The sequence below is a fragment of the Argopecten irradians genome, chromosome 2 (genome assembly GCF_041381155.1).
Source record: "Argopecten irradians isolate NY chromosome 2, Ai_NY, whole genome shotgun sequence".
Lineage (NCBI taxonomy): Eukaryota > Metazoa > Mollusca > Bivalvia > Pectinida > Pectinidae > Argopecten > Argopecten irradians.
The window spans coordinates 56,656,535-56,677,640 of record NC_091135.1 but is presented as its reverse complement, the minus strand read 5'-3'; the positions used below and the strand labels follow the sequence as shown (position 1 = coordinate 56,677,640).

The 21,106-nt window shown below is 38.8% G+C and overlaps 2 protein-coding genes across 3 annotated transcripts in view; one reads left to right on the top strand and one right to left on the bottom strand.

Annotated features, from left to right (window-relative positions):
• The window catches only part of LOC138316737 (CD109 antigen-like), a 491,941-nt gene that overhangs the window by 159,224 nt on the left and 311,611 nt on the right, over positions 1–21,106 (bottom strand). The window lies entirely within an intron of this gene.
• The window catches only part of LOC138316027 (FMRFamide receptor-like), an 86,308-nt gene continuing 74,697 nt past the window's right edge, over positions 9,496–21,106 (top strand). Inside the window, exons 1-2 of one of the 2 annotated variants that reach the window (XR_011207583.1) lie at positions 9,496–10,083; positions 15,169–15,502. The gene's annotated coding sequence lies outside the window, so the exon portion shown is untranslated. Of the gene's footprint in view, positions 10,084–15,168; positions 15,503–21,106 lie in introns of those variants that run through there. The other variant, XM_069257499.1, reaches the window with a different exon arrangement.

Below are 21,106 nucleotides of genomic sequence, written 5' to 3'. Positions count from 1 at the left end.
TCAGTAGTTGTTGTGACAATTTACCTAATATTAGATATCAGTATGGTTGTGACAATTTACCTACATAGATATCAGTAGTTTTTGTGACAATTTACCTAATATTAGATATCAGTATGGTTGTGACAATTTACCTAACATTAGATATCAGTAGTTGTTGTGACAATTTACCTAACATTAGATATCAGTAAGTTGTTGTGACAATTTACCTAACATTAGATATCAGTAGTTGTTGTGACAATTTACCTAACTTTAGATATCAGTAGTTGTTGTGACAATTTACCAAACATTAGATATCAGTAGTTTTTGTGACAATTTACCTAATATTAGATATCAGTAATTGTTGTGACAATTTACCTAACATTAGATATCAGTAGTTGTTGTGACAATTTACCTAACATTAGATATCAGTAGTTGTTGTGACAATTTACCTAACATTAGATATCAGTAATTGTTGTGACAATTTACCTACAATTTACCAAACTTTAGATATCAGTAGCTGTTGTGACAATCTGCCAATGATGATATGCTGCCTTTAGCAATCTACCCCACTTAATGTCAGTAGGTGGTTGCCACTACCATTTGTCTAACCCTTTAAGACATGATATTGTTTGCCATGACAACCTGTCTATATATATATATATATTCTGGTGAGGCTGTCACACTATCAATATAGTACATAATACAAGGATAAAACGTCTGCACCTATTACTTACACCCATTTATAAGTTTGGTTTTCTTCCCAATAATATTAAGCCAAGTTAAGTCTATGAAGCTGCCTTAGGACAATGGCGGGTGTTGTAAAACTATCTGGAATTACCGTAGTGATGAAAGCTCATCATCCTCCAATAATGAGTTGAGATAGAAAATCGGACAGAAATGCTAAATCATGTGTAATGATATAAAAGGGTAGACTGATAGTAGTCAAATGTCTTGTCTCCAACAAACAAAAAACCCAATCTCAAAGAATTTTATGGGTAAATACACAAGGTTGGACAGATGAAGTAATTATCTTTGTGTCAGGTTTGATTGTGGAATGAAACCTGGTAATGTTTGGTGAAAGGAATTAAAGTGTGTTAGGACAGAAAAGATTACCACAACCTGTTAGCAAATTAGCCCTAAATAACAAAACTAGGTGGTCAATTAGCATATAACTGCTCATTTTAATTACCAGTTAATTAATCAGTCGTCTAAGTAATGTTACCATAGAGACCAATGTTAAGTTAGAGACTAATGGTGGCCTGAGGAAACAACTGTCATTTATTGAATAGGAAGTATTGCCTTTTTCTGTTCATTACCAACAAACATTTACTGATTAAGCACTTAAATTTCAACTAACCTTATCATCCACTCCTTAAAATGGCATTTTACAGTAACTCATGGACAATTGAAATATATATGAAAGTTATATTTTAAAACTGTACTGTTTCTTTTCTCAATTTCAATGAATACTGGGTACAATGAAGAAATATGTTTTAGCATTCATAATTAATTAGTTTCAATGTCTAATATCTGATATAAAAGTGTGTGGAGATGAGTGTTATTTAATGTTGTTATAGTTTCAGCTACTGACAGGAACCCACTGCCCCTGATGGTATGTACATGAACAGTTGGATGAATTCAAGGTGATGGTCCTTTCTTTATATTTCCCATTCATGATCATCCTTATCTTGTTGTGTAAAATGATGAAAGCTTAACCTTTTTGGTAGAGCCATAGTATTTGGGATATGTGCCAACGTAGTATTCTGATGACTGAAATAGCCGTACAATATGATCGGTGCAGTGTATACGCTCATTACAAACCCATATACCTACACCTGGGTACAGAAATAGGAAAAACGCATTACTTCTAATCAGCGTCAATAATTAACCTAATTAAAACACCATATTGATGAAGATGTATGATAAGCAGTCTAACATCACAGCACTACAGAAACATAATGTTAGGGCACCAAGTACCAGCAACCAAATTTGTTCTAAAGCTTCAGATTGCTGGCTCAATTTCCTACACCTAATAACTATAAACATCTGTACCACAAACTGAGGTCTCTCTCGACTTGTAATTTTATAGATATCATTTCCCTTCTACAAAGGACTTCTTATAACTAATTTAACCATGAGCATGAGTGCAGTTGGTGGATTGATTTAAATGACAAATTTGTTTTCTCTCAATAGAACTAAACATCTTCACTTATTTATAACCCGAATGAATTTAATTAATCACGACTGTATCCTAAAATATGTTATAGGGAATCAAGGCTGTTTCCGGTTGGAGTTCAAAGATTACTTACTGGTATATGGCATAACTGGGTATATACCCGGTAACTGCCCTTCAACATTCAGAAAACTGATGATGCGCTGTAAGTGGGACCAAATTTAGATCTTTTACAAATTATTGCACAAAGCAATTAGGCCAAATTGATACCCAAAGAAATGATGATAATAAAAGAAATATGGTATACACATACATATCTCTGGTGCTTTCTTTCTAATATCTTAAGTGAGGACCTCTGGAATTTATCTTGAGGATGTAGGTCAAGATTTACCATACAAGACGCAATAGCTCCTTAGTTCTTCATTCACCTAGCTGTTACCTCATCATGGTACATAACAATTACATCTAAGATTTAGTCCATCAACTCAGCATGCTAATCAACTCAATATCAGGTCTCTATCTCGCCTAGGTATTGACAAGAAAACATTAAATCAAGATGTACCCTTATGGAGCCACTTTACTGAGTGTGTAAAGATGTACCCATATGGAGCCACTTTACTGAGTGTGTAAAGATGTACCCTTATGGAGTCACTTTACTGAGTGTGTAAAGATGTACCCTTATGGAGCAACTTTACTGAGTGAGTGAAGATGTACCCTTATGAAGCCACTTTACTGAGTGATTATTGTACCCTTATGGAGCCACTTTACTGAGTGTGTAAAGATGTACCCTTATGCAGCCACTTTACTGAGTGAGTGAAGATGTACTCTTATGAAGCCACTTTACTGAGTGATTATTGTACCCTTATGGAGCCACTTTACTGAGTGTGTAAAGATGTACCCTTATGCAGCCACTTTACTGAGTGAGTGAAGATGTACTCTTATGAAGCCACTTTACTGAGTGATTATTGTACCCTTATGGAGCCACTTTACTGAGTGAGTAAAGATGTACCCTTATGGAGCCACATTACTGAGTGAGTAAAGATGTACCCATATGGAGCCAGTCTTTACTGAGTGTGTAAAGATGTACCCTTATTGAGCCACTTTACTGAGTGTGTAAAGATGTACCCTTATGGAGCCACTTTACTGAGTGTGTAAAGATGTACCCTTATGGAGCCACTTTACTGAGTGAGTGAAGATGTACTCTTATGAAGCCACTTTACTGAGTGATTATTGTTCCCTTATGGAGCCACTTTACTGAGTGAGTAAAGATGTACCCTTATGGAGCCACATTACTGAGTGAGTAAAGATGTACACTTATGGAGCCAGTATTTACTGAGTGTGTAAAGATGTACCCTTATTGAGCCACTTTACTGAGTGTGTAAAGATGTACCCTTATGGAGCCACTTTACTGAGTGATTATTGTACCCTTATGGAGCCACTTTACTGAGTGATTATTATACCCTTATGAAGCCACTTTACTGGGTGATTATTGTAACGTTATGGAGCCACTTTACTGAGTGATTATTGTACCCTTCTGGAGCCACTTTACTGAGTGATTATTGTACCCTTATGAAGCCACTTTACTGAGTGTGTAAAGATGTACCCTTATGGAGCCACTTTACTGAGTGATTATTGTACCCTTATGGAGCCACTTTACTGAGTGATTATTGTACCCTTATGGAGCCACTTTACTGAGTGTGTAAAGATGTACCCTTATGGAGCCACTTTACTGAGTGATTATTGTACCCTTATGGAGCCACTTTACTGAGTGATTATTGTACCCTTATGGAGCCACTTTACTGAGTGTTTAAAGATGTACCCTTATGGAGCCACTTTACTGAGTGATTATTGTACCCTTATGGAGCCACTTTACTGAGTGATTATTGTACCCTTATGGAGCCACTTTACTGAGTGTGTAAAGATGTACCCTTATGGAGCCACTTTACTGAGTGTGTAAAGATGTACCCTTATGGAGCCACTTTACTGTGTGTTTAAAGATGTACCCTTATTGAGCCACTTTACTGAGTGTGTAAAGATGTACCCTTATGGAGTCACTTTACTGAGTGTTAAAAGATGTACCCGTATGGAGCCACTTTACTGAGTGAGTAAAGATGTACCCTTATGGAGCCACTTTACTGAGTGTGTAAAGATGTACCCTTATGGCGCCACTTTATTGAGTGAGTAAAGATGTACCCTTATGGCGCCAGTCTTAACTGTGTGTTTAAAAATTTACCCTTATGGAGTCACTTTACTGTGTTAAAAGATGTACCCTTATGGAGTCACTTTACTGAGTGTTAAAAGATGTACCTGTATGGAGCCACTTTACTGAGTGAGTAAAGATGTACCCTTATTGAGCCACTTTACTGAGTGAGTAAAGATGTACCCTTATGGAGCCACTTTACTGAGTGTTAAAAGATGTACCCTTATGGAGTCACTTTACTGAGTGTTGAAAGATGTACCCTTATGGAGCCACTTTACTGAGTGAGTAAAGATGTACCCTTATGGAGCCACTTTACTGAGTGTGTAAAGATGTACCCTTATGGAGCCACTTTACTGAGTGAGTAAAGATGTACCCTTATGGAGCCACTTTACTGAGTGAGTAAAGATGTACCCTTATGGAGCCACTTTACTGAGTGAGTAAAGATGTACCCTTATGGAGCCACTTTACTGAGTGAGTAAAGATGTACCCTTATGGAGCCACTTTACTGAGTGATTATTGTACCCTTATGAAGCCACTTTACTGAGTGTGTAAAGATGTACCCTTATGGCGCCAGTCTTAACTGTGTGTTTAAAGATTTACCCTTACTGAGCCTTTTTACTGAGTGAGTAAAGATGTACCCTTATGGAGCCACTTTACTGAGTGTTAAAAGATGTACCTGTATGGAGCCACTTTACTGTGTGTATAAAGATGTACCCTTATGGAGCCACTTTACTGAGTGAGTAAAGATGTACTCTTATGGAGCCACTTTACTGTGTGTGTAAAGATGTACCATTATGGAGTCACTTTACTGAGTGCGTAAAGATGTACCCTTATGGAGCCACTTTACTGAGTGAGTAAAGATGTACCCTTATGGAGCCACTTTACTGAGTGATTATTGTACCCTTATGAGCCACTTTACTGAGTGTGTAAAGATGTACCCTTATGGCGCCAGTCTTAACTGTGTGTTTAAAGATTTACCCTTACTGAGCCTTTTTACTGAGTGAGTAAAGATGTACCCTTATGGAGCCACTTTACTGAGTGTTAAAAGATGTACCCTTATGGAGCCACTTTACTGTGTGTTAAAGATGTACCCTTATGGAGCCACTTTACTGAGTGAGTAAAGATGTACCCTTATGGAGCCACTTTACTGTGTGTGTAAAGATGTACCATTATGGAGTCCACTTTACTGAGTGAGTAAAGATTTACCCTTATGGAGCCACTTCACTGAGTGAGTAAAGTGTACCCTTATGGAGCCACTTTACTGAGTGTGTAAAGATGTACCCTTATGGAGCCACTTTACTGAGTGAGTAAAGATGTACCCTTCTGGAGCCACTTTACTGAGTGATTATGTACCCTTATGGAGCCACTTTACTCAGTGAGTAAAGATTTACCCTTATGAGAGACTTATACTGAGTGAGTAAAGATGTACCCTTGTGAGTCACTTTACTGAGTGAGTAAAGATGTACCCTTATGGAGCACTTTACTGAGTGTAGTAACTATGAGACCCAGTGAGTGTAGTCACTACTGAGAGTGTACAGTGAGTGTGAGTCACTACTGAGAGACAGTGAGTGTAGTCACTACTGAGAGACAGTGAGTGTAGTCACTACTGAGAGACAGTGAGTGTAGTCACTACTGAGAGACAGTGAGTGTAGTCACTACTGAGAGACAGTGAGTGTAGTCACTACTGAGACTACTGAGACCCAGTGAGTGTAGTCACTACTGAGAGACAGTGAGTGTAGTCACTACTGAGAGACAGTGAGTGTAGTCACTACTGAGACCCAGTGAGTGTAGTCACTACTGAGACCCAGTGAGTGTAGTCACTACTGAGAGACAGTGAGTGTAGTCACTACTGAGACCCAGTGAGTGTAGTCACTACTGAGACCCAGTGAGTGTAGTCACTACTGAGACCCAGTGAGTGTAGTCACTACTGAGACCCAGTGAGTGTAGTCACTACTGAGACCCAGTGAGTGTAGTCACTACTGAGACCCAGTGAGTGTAGTCACTACTGAGACCCAGTGAGTGTAGTCACTACTGAGAGACAGTGAGTGTAGTCACTACTGAGAGACAGTGAGTGTAGTCACTACTGAGAGACAGTGAGTGTAGTCACTACTGAGAGACAGTGAGTGTAGTCACTACTGAGAGACAGTGAGTGTAGTCACTACTGAGACCCAGTGAGTGTAGTCACTACTGAGAGACAGTGAGTGTAGTCACTACTGAGACCCAGTGAGTGTAGTCACTACTGAGAGACAGTGAGTGTAGTCACTACTGAGACCCAGTGAGTGTAGTCACTACTGAGACCCAGTGAGTGTAGTCACTACTGAGACCCAGTGAGTGTAGTCACTACTGAGACCCAGTGAGTGTAGTCACTACTGAGACCCAGTGAGTGTAGTCACTACTGAGACCCAGTGAGTGTAGTCACTACTGAGACCCAGTGAGTGTAGTCACTACTGAGAGACAGTGAGTGTAGTCACTACTGAGAGACAGTGAGTGTAGTCACTACTGAGACCCAGTGAGTGTAGTCACTACTGAGACCCAGTGAGTGTAGTCACTACTGAGAGACAGTGAGTGTAGTCACTACTGAGACCCAGTGAGTGTAGTCACTACTGAGACCCAGTGAGTGTAGTCACTACTGAGAGACAGTGAGTGTAGTCACTACTGAGACCCAGTGAGTGTAGTCACTACTGAGAGACCTCAGTGAGTGTAGTCACTACTGAGACCCAGTGAGTGTAGTCACTACTGAGAGACAGTGAGTGTAGTCACTACTGAGAGACAGTGAGTGTAGTCACTACTGAGACCCAGTGAGTGTAGTCACTACTGAGAGACAGTGAGTGTAGTCACTACTGAGAGACAGTGAGTGTAGTCACTACTGAGACCCAGTGAGTGTAGTCACTACTGAGAGACAGTGAGTGTAGTCACTACTGAGACCCAGTGAGTGTAGTCACTACTGAGACCCAGTGAGTGTAGTCACTACTGAGACCCAGTGAGTGTAGTCACTACTGAGACCCAGTGAGTGTAGTCACTACTGAGACCCAGTGAGTGTAGTCACTACTGAGACCCAGTGAGTGTAGTCACTACTGAGACCCAGTGAGTGTAGTCACTACTGAGAGACAGTGAGTGTAGTCACTACTGAGAGACAGTGAGTGTAGTCACTACTGAGACCAGTGAGTGTAGTCACTACTGAGAGACAGTGAGTGTAGTCACTACTGAGAGCTGAGAGACAATTAGCTGAGTGAGTGTAGTCACTACTGAGAGACAGTGAGTGTAGTCACTACTGACAGTGAGTGTAGTCACTACTGAGAAGTGAGTGTAGTCACTACTGAGAGACAGTGAGTGTAGTCACTACTGAGACCCAGTGAGTGTAGTCACTACTGAGAGACCCAGTGAGTGTAGTCACTACTGAGACCCAGTGAGTGTAGTCACTACTGAGACCCAGTGAGTGTAGTCACTACTGAGACCCAGTGAGTGTAGTCACTACTGAGAGACAGTGAGTGTAGTCACTACTGAGACCCAGTGAGTGTAGTCACTACTGAGAGACAGTGAGTGTAGTCACTACTGAGACCCAGTGAGTGTAGTCACTACTGAGAGACAGTGAGTGTAGTCACTACTGAGACCCAGTGAGTGTAGGCACTACTGAGAGACAGTGAGTGTGTAGTCATACTGAGAGTGAGTGTAGTCACTACTGAGAGACCCAGTGAGTGTAGTCACTACTGAGACCCAGTGAGTGTAGTCACTACTGAGACCCAGTGAGTGTCACTAGTCACTACTGAGACCCAGTGAGGTATCACTACTGAGACCAGTGAGTGTAGTCACTACTGAGAGACAGTGAGTGTAGTCACTACTGAGACACAGTGAGTGTAGTCACTACTGAGAGACAGTGAGTGTAGTCACACTGACTGAGACCCAGTGAGTGTAGTCACTACTGAAGACAGTGAGTGTAGTCACTACTGAGACCCAGTGAGTGTAGTCACTACTGAGAGACAGTGAGTGTAGTCACTACTGAGACCAGTGAGTGTAGTCACTACTGAGAGACAGTGAGTGTAGTCACTACTGAGACCCAGTGAGTGTAGTCACTACTGAGACCCAGTGAGTGTAGTCACTACTGAGACCCAGTGAGTGTAGTCACTACTGAGCCCTGAGACATGAGAGACAGTGTGAATGTAGTCACTACTGAGAGACAGTGAGTGTAGTCACTACTGAGAGACCCAGTGAGTGTAGTCACTACTGAGAGACAGTGAGTGTAGTCACTACTGAGACCAGTGAGTGTAGTCACTACTGAGACCCAGTGAGTGTAGTCACTACTGAGAGACAGTGAGTGTAGTCACTACTGAGAGACAGTGAGTGTAGTCACTACTGAGAGACAGTGAGTGTAGTCACTACTGAGAGACAGTGAGTGTAGTCACTACTGAGACCAGTGAGTGTAGTCACTACTGAGACCCAGTGAGTGTAGGCACTACTGAGACCAGTGAGTGTAGTCACTACTGAGAGACAGTGAGTGTAGTCACTACTGAGAGACACTACTGAGTGAGTGTAGTCACTACTGAGACCCAGTGAGTGTAGTCACTACTGAGACCAGTGAGTGTAGTCACTACTGAGACCCAGTGAGTGTAGTCACTACTGAGACCAGTGAGTGTAGTCACTACTGAGAGACAGTGAGTGTAGTCACTACTGAGACCAGTGAGTGTAGTCACTACTGAGACCCAGTGAGTGTAGTCACTACTGAGACCCAGTGAGTGTAGTCACTACTGAGAGTGAGTGTAGCACTACTGAGACCCAGTGAGTGTAGTCACTACTGAGACCCAGTGAGTGTAGTCACTACTGAGACCCAGTGAGTGTAGTCACTACTGAGAGACAGTGAGTGTAGTCACTACTGAGACCCAGTGAGTGTAGTCACTACTGAGAGACAGTGAGTGTAGTCACTACTGAGAGACAGTGAGTGTAGTCACTACTGAGAGACAGTGAGTGTAGTCACTACTGAGAGACAGTGAGTGTAGTCACTACTGAGACCCAGTGAGTGTAGTCACTACTGAGAGAGACAGTGAGTGTAGTCACTACTGAGAGACAGTGAGTGTAGTCACTACTGAGAGACAGTGAGTGTAGTCACTACTGAGACACAGTGAGTGTAGTCACTACTGAGACCCAGTGAGTGTAGTCACTACTGAGAGACAGTGAGTGTAGTAGAGATGGGCTGTTGGTATCTGAGCGATTCAGCTGCTCCCAGCTTCAGCAGCCAGTCACAGGCAGCCAAATCAATTTCAGCAGTATGATGGACAGGTAGATTTCATGGTACCAGGACGGCCATGTGTCATTACATCGCCTCTCAGAGTAGGTATATACCTAAGATAATCCACATACTACTGGCTACTCTTACGCAACCACATAACTTTTAGTCAGGAACAGTACACATCTAGACATCACTGGGAATTAGACTTGACATGTGGTATGTTACAAAGTGGTCAATATATTTTATTGGTGAAACACTTGTATAGTACTTCAACAAACTTAGACTTTTAATTGTAAGGCTATATTTATTCAGTGGAAGATAAACTGAAGAAAATATGGTGAGATCACAGAGTGTACCAACAACTGAACTCTAAAGAGCTACAAGGACACAGGCATTCCGATTGTAATAGTCCAAAATTGATGAAAAATATCAACTGTGGTGGTAGTGTAATTCCTAAGTGATACCTTAATGTTCCCGGATGAGGATTGGACTGAATTTTTAAGTTCAAAGGTAAGTGTATTTATACCGAGTACTCCCAACACTTCTAGCTAACAGTTCAAAGCAAAATAAATAAAAGTTCTATCTTTAATTGCTATTTGTGTCTAAGAGAACTGAAATAAGACATTAATAGTGGCCTTATTTTCACTAAAGGAATATAGATTTAATTAATTATGGTTAAACAATAAAACTGACCTTTTTGGCGAATACAATTGTCTTTATTTCATTAATGTGATTATCGGATCATCTTCAGAAATATGGGCATCTTAATTAGCTAGTTCTAACAAACTGATGTGTCATCTCCTTCATTTCAACGAAGAAAACAAGTGTCTTTACACAATTAGTTGATTAAAATTTGGAGAGGAGAGCACTACTCTGATGTTTATTTGACTCTGGCTCTTAATGAAATGGACATTGGCTGGTATAAAAATAGATTAGCAGCATTACATTTCAATCAATCTAGATTAGAGAAAGATGTCAATTACAGCCCTCAGACTGTGCTTTTAAAAATAAAACAAAACTTCTTACAACTGCACCAAAACAATCAGCTTTGTTTACAAGGTTAGCAATTTTCTTGCTTGGATGAACAGATAAAAAAGATGAAAAATATCTACTTATGTAGAATAACGGCTGAGGGAAACTTGCATATCAAACAAAATCTAATAACTGAAGGGCTTTTCTGTTATTCTTAGCAGTTTTTATTTTTTGATGTACATGTTTGTTTTCTGCATAAAAAGCTTTAATAACTACATTGTTGGTTTATAATAACATTATAAGTGCTTAACTGTATAGCCCAGCTGTTCATTAAGTAGTAAATTAACAAGATAACTCATCTCTGTTTCCTATATTTATTGACGAGATCTGATACCACTGTTTCCCACAATTAGATAATACCCATTGTACCTGTAGACAACAGACATACCAAAATTCTGAAATATTTCATATGTAAAGAAACAAGAGGCCCATGGGCCTTAACGCTCACCTGAGTTAGAATATATAATGAAACAAATAATGAAACAAATTAAAGACATATAAACACTATATGCTGGGCCTTGAAGTTGGTCAGTGATTTATAAATTTGACTTTTTAGACTATGAAGAGTATTTGCTTCCATCAAACCTGTGAACTTAGAGGTATATTTTGAAATTTTAATCATTTTGACCCTGTTTGGTCCTGCCGATCCGGTCCCCCAAAGAGTCATGGAGGACGGATATGGGTGTTAAAATGCTATATCTTAATTAGGCTAATAATTCTAATCAAGTTTGACTACTTTCCTACAAAAATTGGGCAAATAATGTTCACAAATATGTTTTTCCTATATAAACTTAAGTAAACTTGACCCCTCCCCAGGGGGTAACGTGAGACCCCAAGGTCATATAATTCACAATTTTTATAAAACACCTTATGACCTTTCCATCTATAATTATTTGATTCTACTATATCCAGAATTTTAAAAGAATATTTTTGAAGTTTTAGCCTATTAGAGCTTTTTTAACCCCGCCCTCTGCCCCCGGGGGGTCAGCCAGGACCAATGTGGATATGATATTAAAATGTTATCTCAGGCTAATAATTCTAACCAAGTTTGACTCATTTCCTATGAAAATTGAGCAAAAAATCCTCATTAATGTGTTTTTCCTATATAAACTATAGTAAACTTGACCCCCTACCCAGGGGGAAACGTGAGACCCCAGGGTCATATAATTTACAATTTTTATAAACAAACTTTAAGACCTTTTCATCTATAAAGTGTATTTGATTATACTATTTCCAGAATTTTAAAAGAATATTTTTGAAGTTTTAGCCTATTTGACCTTTTTTGGCCCCGCCCCTCTGCCCCCAGGGGGTCGGCCTGGACCAATATGGATATGATATTAAAATGCTATCTCAGGCTAATAACTCTAACCATGAAAAGTTTGACTCGTTTCCAATGAAAATTGAGCAAAAAAAGCTCATAAATGTGTTTTCCCTATATAAACTATAGTAAACTTGACCCCCTCCCCAGGGGGAAACGTGAGACCCCAGGGTCATATAATTCACAATTTTTGTAAAGGACCTTAAGACTTTTCTATTTATGAAAAGTATTTTATTCTACCATTTCCAGAATTTTAAAAGAATATTTTTGAAGTTTTAGCCTATTTGACCTTTTTTGGCCCCGCCCCTCTGCCCCCAGGGGGTCGGCCTGGACCAATATGGATATGATATTAAAATGCTATCTCAGGCTAATAATTCTAACCACGTTTGACTCGTTTCCAATGAAAATTGAGCAAAAAATGTTCATAAATGTGTTTTCCCTATATAAACTATAGTAAACTTGACCCCCTCCCCAGGGGGAAACGTGAGACCCCAGGGTCATATAATTCACAATTTTTGTAAAGGACCTTAAGACTTTTCTATTTATGAAAAGTATTTTATTCTACCATTTCCAGAATTTTAAAAGAATATTTTTGAAGTTTTAGCCTATTTGACCTTTTTTGGCCCCGCCCCTCTGCCCCCAGGGGGTCGGCCTGGACCAATATGGATATGATATTAAAATGCTATCTCAGGCTAATAATTCTAACCAAGTTTGACTCGTTTCCAATGAAAATTGAGCAAAAAATGCTCATAAATGTGTTTTCCCTATGTAAACTGTAGTAAACTTGACCCCCTCCCAAGGGGAAACGTGAGACCCCAGGGTCATATAATTCACAATTTTTGTAAAGGACCTTTAGACTTTTCTATTTATGAAAAGTATTTGATTCTATCATTTTCAGAATTTCAGAAGAAGATTTTTGAAGTTTTAGCCTATTTGACCCCTTTTGACCCCACCCCTAAGGCCCCTGGGTGTCAGTCATAGAAAATTTGTTAATAGAATTAAATGACCATCTCATACTGATAATTCTGACAACATTTGACTCATTTCCTATTACAAACGACCAAATAATGCGCAAAAATGTGTTTTCCCAATATAAACTATGGTAAACTTAACCCCCTCCCCAGGGAGAAACTAGAAACCTCAGGGTCATATAATTCACAATTTTTGTAAAGGACCTTAAGACCTTTCTATCTATGAAGAGTATTTGATTCTACCACATCTATGAGTAGAGAAGAAGATTTTTTGAAATTTTACTCAATTTTACCCTTTTGGCCCCAGGTCCCACAGCCCCCTGGGGGGTGGGGACCATATAATTCACAATTTTGATTGGCCTCATGCCTTAGAAGGTTAAATTTCATTGAAATTGCTTCAGCAGTTTTGGAGAAGAAGTCCAAAATGTAAATTGTTTACGGACATACGACGCACGACGGACGACGGACGACGATGGACAAATGGCGATTAGAATAGGTCACTTGAGACTTCGTCTCAGGTGACCTAAAAATGTGATGAAAAGAATTGGTATTATAATTTAGATAAACATAAAGACAAACTGATGGTATTGAAAAGAAACATAATTTATCATAAATGATTATATCACATGGTGTAATACTATAGGAAGACTAAAATTTTATTAAAAACTAAATGATAAGGTAAGAGTAGCATGATATGAAACGTGTTGTATGAATCCAAATCAATTAGTTAAGATATGATAGTGAAACTGAGTGAATCCTTACACATGATATATAACATGTTGTATGAATCCAAATTAATTAGTTAAGATATGATAGTGAAACTGAGTGAATCCTTACACATGATATATAACATGTTGTATGAATCCAAATTAATTAGTTAAGATATGATAGTGAAACTGAGTGAATCCTTACACATGATATAAAACATGTTGTATGAATCCAAATTAATTAGTTAAGATATGATAGTGAAACTGAGTGAATCCTTACACATGATATATAACATGTTGTATGAATCCAAATTAATTAGTTAAGATATGATAGTGAAACTGAGTGAATCCTTACACATGATATATAACATGTTGTATGAATCCAAATTAATTAGTTAAGATATGATAGTGAAACTGAGTGAATCCTTACACATGATATATAACATGTTGTATGAATCCAAATTAATTAGTTAAGATATGATAGTGAATCTGAGTGAATCCTTACACATGATATAAAACATGTTGTATGAATCCAAATTAATTAGTTAAGATATGATAGTGAATCTGAGTGAATCCTTACACATGATATAAAACATGTTGTATGAATCCAAATCAATTAGTTAAGATATGATAGTGAATCTGAGTGAATCCTTACACATGATATAAAACATGTTGTATGAATCCAAATCAATTAGTTAAGATATGATAGTGAATCTGAGTGAATCCTTACACATGATATAAAACATGTTGTATGAATCCAAATCAATTAGTTAAGATATGATAGTGAATCTGAGTGAATCCTTAAACATGATATAAAACATGTTGTATGAATCCAAATCAATTAGTTAAGATATGATAGTGAAACTGAGTGAATCCTTACACATGATATATAACATGTTGTATGAATCCAAATTAATTAGTTAAGATATGATAGTGAAACTGAGTGAATCCTTACACATGATATAAAACATGTTGTATGAATCCAAATTAATTAGTTAAGATATGATAGTGAATCTGAGTGAATCCTTACACATGATATAAAACATGTTGTATGAATCCAAATTAATTAGTTAAGATATGATAGTGAAACTGAGTGAATCCTTACACATGATATAAAACATGTTGTATGAATCCAAATTAATTAGTTAAGATATGATAGTGAAACTGAGTGAATCCTTACACATGATATATAACATGTTGTATGAATCCAAATTAATTAGTTAAGATATGATAGTGAAACTGAGTGAATCCTTACATAACATGTTTAACAGTAATGAATATAGACAGTTTTACAAGGTACGTGACAGAAAAAAAACATTTAACGTTTTAAACAGGGAAGTTATTGAATAGCAGTCTAAGTGAGGATGAGCTAGTGTTGCTGGCCACAGACAGATATATCACAGTAAGATACACCAATAGGGGACAGTCCCTAAAGTACAAATCTGCTGTCTCATTAATCCCACACATTCCAATCTGTTGGCCTCCAGTGAAAGATTTCCAGACAACTCACAGACAGTGCATATCCTTCAACATGCACACTTTCAGCAAGTCTCTTTTTTTATTTCAGTGTCCTGTCTTTGCTAATAAATTCCATGGATGTGTCAATATCCAGCTTAATGTCCCCCATGCTAGCTCTGTAGGTATCAGGAGACTTAACAGGGTCATTAATTACCGTCTCTAAACAGTATTGCCTGTTGCCACAGTGGAGGGGTTATCAGAAACAAAAGGACACTAGGATCCACCGTCAAATCTACATTGGCCATATGTAATTTTGCATGACATGTTTAACTGCATATTCTAACCAAAATAAAATGGAAGTGCTGTTTTTTACTTTGAAATTAAATCTTTGTAATCTATCTGAACCCATTCTGAATCAAGATTAAAACAAGAAAACAAAATCATTCAGGTATATTTGTGTACATTCTTTACTTTACATTTCTTCCAACACATTTAACTTTCATTTTCGGAAAAAAATTTGATATCATAAAAACAATGTGGTCCAGACGACATATTAAATAAATACAACTTAGGGATGAAAAGCTGATTGTTTATTTTCAAAAACAGTACAAAACTTTGACATTAGATCAGTATATTCAGTTTGACATAGATCAGTAAAATCAAATCATCACAATTTTAGACAACTAAAAGATTCTATTGAAATCATCAATATTTTGACAGCAAGAAGATTCAACTAAACTTCTCTGCAGAACCAGCCTTTATGACCTTGACCTTTGACCTACATTATCTAACAATTAAAAATTGTAAGAACATCCACTTACAAGCATCAGCTTTGTAAATAGTCCATCAGATGTACATAGACTTTTTACAACATGTGAATAAACGTACATGTGGAACATAACCTTAAGTTTATTGATTTATACTGATATATGTTTTCTGTTCAACCCAATTGGAAAAAGATCTTTAATGAAGCCTTTACAAATAATTTGTAGCATTGTACCTAGGTCAAAACCCTGAATGTCACTTATCATATGTCATGTATGAATTTCAGCTTCATCAGTAATAATTAATTACCTTGACCTTCAATAGTCATTAACGTCCTTGACCTTTGATAAACCAGAAGTCACTTGAAAATGAGAATAATGACCACCAACACCAACAAATTTGCTATAACTATATTTCTTTCATACCTACATGCGTAATACTGGCTGGTCCAGGGCAATACACTCATGTCGCCTGAGCCTTTATTGCATGGCTACCCATGCAATAAAGCCTCGTGACGTCACGGTGTCAACAAAATCTCTATTTCCTCGGTAAAATTTTAACATTTTTTTCCCCACAAATATGACTGGTTTTACTATAAAAGATGCAAACAACGGAATTTGTGTTGAAAGTATCACCTGATTTTTCTTGAATTGAAAATTGACTTTCAGTCGTGGATATCTTCAAATTTATTTCAAAATGGCGGGATATTATAGTTGTAAAATTGCAATAAAACGTCGAGGTATGAAAGAACAAGAGGCCCAGAGGGCCTGTATCGCTCACCTTGTTTGTAATGCCAAGTAATGTTCTGAATACAGGTTCATTGTTTCTTTTTTGAAGGAATTTTAATATTAACCTCTAAGTCCCCTATTGGGCCCCACCCCTCCTGCCCCTAGGGGGTCAGAGCCAAAGTTCTGTTCCCCTTCCCCAAAGGATGTTTATGGCCAAATTTGGTCACAATCCAAGCAAAACTCTAGGACAAGTAGCGATTTATAGGATTTATCTCTATTTCCCCTATTGGGCCCCGCCCATCCTGCACCCGGGGTGTCAGAGCAAAATTTTAAACAAGTTCTGTTCCCCTTCCACCCAGGGTGTTTGTGGCCAAATTTGGTTAAAATATGCACAGAACTCTATGACTAGTAGCGATTTAAAGGATTTACCTCTATTTCCCCTATTGGGCCCCGCCCCTCCTGCCCCCAGGGGATCAGAGCCAAAATTTATACAAGTTCTGTTTCCCTTCCTGCAAGGATGTCTGTGGCCAAATTTGGTTACAATACGTGCAGAACTCTATGACTAGAAGCGATTTAAAGGATTTACCTCTATTTCCCCTATTCAGCCCTGCCCCTCCTGCCCCCGGGGGGTCAGAGCCAAAATTTATACAAGTTCTGTTTCCCTTCCCGCAAGGATGTCTGTGACCAAATTTGGTTACAATCCTTTTAGAACTCTAGGACAAGTAGCGATTTATAGAATTTACCTCTGTTTCCCCTATTGGGCCCCACCCCTCCTGCCCCCAGGGGTGCCAGAGCCAAAATTAATACAAGTTCTGTTCCCCTTCCCCCAAGGATGTTTGTGGCCAAATTTGGTTACAATCCATGTAGAACTCTATGACTAGTAGCGATTTAAAGGATTTACCTCTATTTCCCCTATTGGGCCCCGCCCCTCCTGCCCCCGGGGGGCCAGAGCCAAAATTTATACAAGTTCTGTTCCGCATCCAAAAAGGATGTTTGTGACCAAATTTGGTTACAATTCATGTAGAACTCTATGACTAGTAGGGATTTAAAGGATTTACCTCTATTTCCCCTATTCAGCCCCGCCCCTCCTGCCCCCAGGGGATCAGAGCCAAAATTTATACAGTTCTGTTCCCCTCCCCCCAAGGATGTTTGTGGCAAATTTTGGTTACATTCCATTCAGAACTCTATGACTAGTAGCGATTTAAAGGATTTACCTCTATTTCCCCTATTGGGCCCCGCCCCTCCTGCCCCTGGGGGATCAGAGCCAAAATTTATACAAGTTCTGTTCCCCCTCCCCCAAGGATGCTTGTGGCCAAATTTGGTTACATTCCATGTAGAACTCTAGGACAAGTAGCGATTTAAAGGATTTACCTCTATTTCCCCAATTGGGCCCCGCCTCTCCTGCCCCCGGGGGGTCAGAGCCAAAATTTATACAAGTTCTGTTCCCCCTTCCCCAAGGATGCTTGTGGCCAAATTTGGTTACAATCCATGCAGAACTCTATGACTAGTAGCGATTTAAAGGATTTACCTCTATTTCCCCTATTGGGCCCCGCCCCTCCTGCCCCTGGGGGATCAGAGCCAAAATTTATACAAGTTCTGTTCCCCCTCCCCCAAGGATGCTTGTGGCCAAATTTGGTTACATTCCATGCAGAACTCTAGGACAAGTAGCGATTTAAAGGATTTACCTCTATTTCCCCTATTGGGCCCCGCCCCTCCTGCCCCCGGGGGGTCAGAGCCAAAATTTATACAAGTTCTGTTCCCCCTTCCCCAAGGATGCTTGTGGCCAAATTTGGTTACAATCCATGCAGAACTCTATGACTAGTAGCGATTTAAAGGAAATGTTGACGGATGGACGGACGGACGACGGACGCTGCGCCATGACATAAGCTCACCGGCCCTTTGGGCCAGGTGAGCTAAAAATACTCTTTCATAAGTGGATATGAAGGATAGGGATATTCTACCCTCGGGATCACAAAATGTTGCAAAATCCTCGGCAAGCCTCGGGTTTTACTACATTTTGTGACCCTCGGGTAGAATATCCCTATCCTTCATATCCACTTATGAAAGAGTCTTATAGTATATATCCTGACACTCTGTGTAGTGCTGTGTACAGACACTCTGTGTAGTGCTGCATGTGTACAGACACTCTGTGTAGTACTGTGTACAGACACTCTGTGTAGTACTGTGTACAGACACTCTGTGTACAGACACTCAGTGTAGTGCTGTGTCAGACACTGTGTGTAGTGCTGTGTACAGACACTCTGTGTACAGACACTTGTGTAGTAGTGCTGTGTACAGACACTCTGTGTAGTACTGTGTACAGACACTCTGTGTAGTACTGTCTGTGTAGTACTGTGTACAGACACTCTGTGTAGTACTGTGTACAGACATTCTGTGTAGTACTGTGTACAGACACTCTGTGTAGTACTGTGTACAGACACTCTGTGTAGTGTCTGTGTACAGACTGTTACTCTGTGTAGTACTGTGTACAGACACTCTGTGTAGTACTTGTACAGACACTCTGTGTAGTACTGTGTACAGACACTCTGTGTAGTACTGTGTACAGACACTCTGTGTAGTACTGTGTACAGACACTCTGTGTAGTGCTGTGTACAGACACTCTGTGTAGTGCTGTGTACAGACACTGTGTGTAGTGCTGTGTACAGACACTGTGTGTAGTGCTGTGTACAGACACTCTGTGTACAGACACTCTGTGTAGTACTGTGTACAGACACTCTGTGTAGTACTGTGTGTAGTACTGTGTACAGACACTCTGTGTAGTACTGTGTACAGACACTCTGTGTAGTACTGTGTACAGACACTCTGTGTAGTGCTGTGTACAGACACTCTGTGTAGTGCTGTGTACAGACACTCTGTGTAGTGCTGTGTACAGACACTCTGTGTAGTGCTGTGTACAGACACTCTGTGTAGTGCTGTGTACAGACACTCTGTGTAGTACTGTGTAAAGTGTTTTTGTTATGCAATGTTATCTCCCGTTTTAAAAGGTATGCATTGGCTATCACTTAGCTCAGTGATAATATCATGAATTTGTGAGAAACAGACCCTAAATGGCAGCTGTCAATTTAACTGCCTTGATACAGAGAGCGACTTTGCATTCTTGTTGCAGAACTCCACATGCCTTCACATATTTTATTTATGTTTACCTGGTGAAAACAGTGTAATGGTTTTGATACAATATGTGTTAATATTTCTTTCACTTTGAATATTTCAAAACGATGAATATATCAAAATGTAAATTCTTGTTTGTTATAGTGCAACAAATTTAATTAAGGTTTTGATCAAGTAGAATAAAAACTTCCAAGTTGATCCATTCTGTAAATAATTGACACAGCAAGCCTCATGCTAGACAGTCGTGAATCTTCTCCTCAGGTAGATAACTTTATAACATAAGGGCAGATAACTCTATAATATAAAGGGTAGATAACTCTATAACATAAGGGCAGATATTTCTTTAACGGGGGCAGATAACTCTATAACATAAGAGTATATAACTCTATTACATAGGGCAGATATACCTTTATAACATAAGGGCAAACAACTCTATAACATAAGGGCAGATAACTCTACAACATAAGAGTATATAACTCTATTACATAGGGCAGATACCTTTATACCATAAGGGCAGATAACTCTATAACATACGGGCAGATAACTCTATAACATAAGAGTATATAACTCTATTACATAGGGCAGATACCTTTATAACATAAGGGCAAATAACTCTTTAATAAGAGGGCAGATATTTATATAACATAAGGGCAGATAACTTTACAACATAAGGGCAGATAACTTTACAACATAAGGGCAGTTAACTCTATAACATAAGGGTAGATAACTCTTTACCATTAGGGTAGATAATTCTATAAAGTGAGGTAGAGAACTCTTTACCATAAGAGAAGATAACTCTATAACATAAGGGCAGATAACTCTATAACATAAGGGTACATAACTCTTTACAATAAAGGCAGATAACTTTTTATCATAAGAGAAGACAACTGTATAACATAGGGCAGATAACTCCATAGCCTAATAGCACTAAACACCACATGTGGTAGACAGATTTTTCTATTGTAAAAACATTTCTATGGTACGCGTCTGTAATCTGATAACTCTAAATAAATATATTGGTGTTATATATATTATAGTAGAGTTATGTGACCTGCCTACTTACACAGACTTCAATAAAACCTTCATGCCTCTGATTTCCTCAACGGTTTAATGTTTTAAACATTAGTACATAACAATCAACATATGTCGGGAGACAATTAACCCTGATCAACCCAGCAGGATAACAACCATAGGATAGTAGTATTCACCTAACTACTTTATTACTCTGTAGCAAGCAAGCTGATCATTCTGATATTGGAACATACACACAGATAGAGAAATTGTACCTTTTAAAATCTTGTAATATATGAAATGTTTAGGTAGAAATTATATACCTCTTCACACAGGGATGGTAAGACGGTAAGACCGTTCATTTTGAAGTACACTTAACAAAACAAAACACGAAACTTTAAACAAATATAAATG